We start from the raw sequence: 3,864 nt of genomic DNA on the forward strand, positions 1-3,864 counted from the left end.
TTTTTTATACTCTTATTAATATCCTCCTACAGCTCATCTAGTCTTCGCTCATTAATGTCCAAGGCCTCAAGCTTATTCCTGAGAATAAATAGTAAGTATACTACATGAGCAGTATAGCTTACTGGGGTTTTTTTGTAATTAGTTTTCACATAGTGTTTTATTTACATTGTGTTTCAACTACACACATTGTGTTCTCTATAATCCCTTTTACCTTGTGTTTCATATGCATTCATACACACTGTGTCCTATATAATTAACCATTGCTCTATGCCCATTATTACACCATCCTTTCAAGTCTCAACTGAATGTTTCCCATTCCCTCATTATCCTCCCAATCCCCGCACTAAACCCTCTTATCTTAGGGATTCCCCCCTTTTTCATGCCCTTTTCCTTTTCCCTTTTGGATATTTATACACATCTTACTCTTTATTCTTCTATTTTTACAATAATGATCTTACGCAATAAATTATCCTTCTATTTTTACAATAATTTGTCCTTATGAGAACGAGTTCATTCACTTAGTTTAATAATGTTCCCTAGATTCTCCCACGTTATGTGACATTTTACAGAATTACTGCTCCTTAGTGCTGCACAGTATTCTATCGTGTGAATGTACTACAATTTTCTCAATCCATTCATTTGTTGATCAGGGCATTTGAGCTGTTTCCGTACTCTTGCTATTGTGAATAATGCTGCTATGAACATAAGCGTACATATCTCCACTTGTAGCTTAGTCTGATTTCCTTAGTGTATATTCCTAGCAGTGCAATAGCTGGGTCATATGGGATTTCTATGTTGAGCTTTTTGAGAAAATGCCAAACTGCTTTTCACAATGGTTGTACCATTTTACAATCCCATCAGCAGTGCATGAGAGTTCCAACCTCCCCAAGTCCTCTTCAACATTTATTGCTTGTTCTTCTGTTAAACTTTGCTACAGCTACTGTGATGAGATGATCTCTCATTGTTGCTTTGATTTGCATCTCTCTGATTGCCAGTGATGTTGAACATTTCTTTATGTGTCTATTAGCCATCTGAATGGTTTTCCTTTGTGAAAAGTCTTCTCATATCTTTTGCTTATTTTATTATTGGGTTATCAGTCTTTTTCTTGTGGAAGCCTTGAAGTATCCCATACATATTCATTATGAGACTCTTGTCTGAAATATCATTGTCAAATGTTTTCTCCAAGTCTATAGGTCTTCTTTTCACTCTAATGGGAAAAGGTGTTGATGCACACAGGACCTAATTTTCAGAAGGTTACATACATTGATTTTGTGCCCTCCTGGCTGTGCACAGCTTACTGTTCCTGTCCACTATGTTACTGCTTACACAGTTCCCGGGGTGCATCATTGTCATCCATATACCAGCCACTCAGAGGGAAGGAGACTCTCATGTCCCCTTGGCCTTCTCAGGGTGTACACTTCTTCTTCCTTCTCCCCTATCACATGAAGCTTCCTTCTATCATGCATGACAGATTTTTATTTCAATACACAGACTTCAAGTCCACGTTGGCTGCATATAAGGCAAAACTACACAGCAACCCACAGTAAATTGAACTCAGCCCACACTATCTCTCAGCTTCTCTGCTTCTGCTCTTGCTCCCAGTCCTAGGAAAGCCATCATTGAGGTGGAGTTAGGGTGTCCTAACAGGGTAACCCTATAAATAAAAAAATGAGAGGAAATATCAAGCAGAGACTCATCAAGGGGGTTCTGGAGCAAAGACTGCCCTTTAGCGTCCATTCTTCACAGGGAGCTCTGGTGGCCTAGTGGTGAGGAGCTGCTTAGACTATCTGAAGGCACTTGGTTAGAATTTACCAGCTGCTTTGTGGAAGAAAGATGGGCAATCTCCTGTGCAGTTTACTGCCTCTGAAAACCCACTGGCGGGTCAGCTACAGGTTGATTCCAACATAAATAGTACCTAACAACAACTTCATCACAGGCAAGGAATTCAACTTCTGTGGGCATCCTGGGAAGGTGTGACCTCACTTGGAACAGTGAGCAGATGAAAACAGGCTGAAAGCTGAAGCTGCCAGCACATCAGACTCCAAGGGAACAACTGGGTGACCAGACTTTCCTTGAAGGGGTGTTCCCATCCTCTCCTCCATCACTTAGCCCCAGCTTAGCAGCCAGAGTGATCTTGTCCTATGGAAACTTCAGTCAGTCAGATAATGTCACTGCTAAATTCTCATCCTACACAGGCCACCACCGCTGTCTAGCCCCACAGTACTTCCTCATTACCATCTCTTCTAGTTCACCTCACTCCAACTTGACCTCCTAAAACTCTTCAAGCAAAACATACAAGGCACTCCTGCCTCCCAGTCTTTGAACTTACTGCTCTCAATGCCTAGAATACTCTTCCTGTCTCCCAGCCACAAGCCTTTCTCCCTCCTTCAAAGCATGTACCAAATGTCTCAGATTCTTTTATTCTACGTTGAAATTTGCTCCACTTGGCCTTTTGTTCAGACTCGAAGGCAATCAACAACAACCACAACCACTTGTCCATGCTCATTCTCTCGCCATCTTCCCTATTTATTTTCCCCACAGCATTTATCACCACCTACATCTTCGTCATGGAGACCTTGGGTGGTGCAAGCACCACTAACAGAAAGATTGGGTGTTTGAACACACACACAGATGTCATGGAATCCACAGCTTTGACAATCCAGTCACATGCAGTTCTACTCTAAAACACATGAGGGCGCCAAGAGGCTATAAGAAAACAAACATTGCCTTTGCAGTTGGGCGCTGTTGTTATTTGCTGTCGAGTCGCCTGTGACTCATAGCGACCCTATGTACAACAGCCCTAAATTCCGCTCTGTCCTGTGCCAATCGCACTGTCTCTGACACTCCCAACCCAATTATCCCAGTCACTGAATCAATCCCCCTTTTAGAGGGCCTTCCCCTCCTGTGCTGTCCCTCCACCCTCCCAAGCATGATGTTCCTCTCCAAGAACCGGTCTCTTCTCACAACATGTCCAAAGTATGTTAGACGGAGCCTCAGAATCCTTGCCTCCAAGGAGCCACCCGGTTTAACCCTTTCCAGGACAAATCTGTTTGTTTTCCTAGCAGTCCATGGTATTCTCAATACTCTTCTCCAGCACCACAGCTCAAAGGCATCAATTCTTCTTCTATCCTCCTTGGTCATTGTCCAACTCTCTGATGCATAACAGGTGATTGCGAAGACCATGGCTTGTATCAGACGCACCTTAGTCTCCAAAGAGATTCCATTGCTCATCAGTTGGGCGCTACTGATTGTTAACCTGGTGAACAACAGATCAGAGCCTTGCCCATCCTCACACTCTCCATCATGCTGAAGCCCACTGTTGCCCATCCTAATGATCTGCATCATGTTTAAGCCCACTGTGTCTATTTATTTCATTTAGAGTCATCCTCTCTTTTACTGACTCCCACTTTTCCCAGTGTGTCATTTTCCAAAGATTGGTCCCTCCTGACGACATGCCTTAAAGTGTGGGAGCCAAGTTTCATCATCCTTGCCTGCAAGGAGAAGTCTGGCTGCATTCATGCTGATACAGATTTGTTTGTTCTTTAGACAGTCCGTGGTATATTCAATACTCACACATGACAGCACTGCAATTCCAAAATATCAATTCTTCAGTCTTATTTATTCAGAGACCAACTTTAAAATGCATATGAAGCAGTAAAAAGTACCATAGCTTGGGTAGGGTGTACCTTAGTCTTTAAACTGTCATCCTTGCTCTGTAACACTTTTTAAAAAGTCCTTGACAGCAGATTTGCATGGTTGGTGTGGATCCAAACAAAGTTAAATCACTGACAATGTCAGTCTTTTTCAGCATACAGATTGAATAGGTACAGACAAGCAAACAACACATCAAAGATGTACGAACAC

This window comes from Elephantulus edwardii, unplaced genomic scaffold (assembly GCF_000299155.1).
Source record: "Elephantulus edwardii isolate Elephantulus edwardi_28Jun2011 unplaced genomic scaffold, EleEdw1.0 scaffold00049, whole genome shotgun sequence".
NCBI lineage: Eukaryota > Metazoa > Chordata > Mammalia > Macroscelidea > Macroscelididae > Elephantulus > Elephantulus edwardii.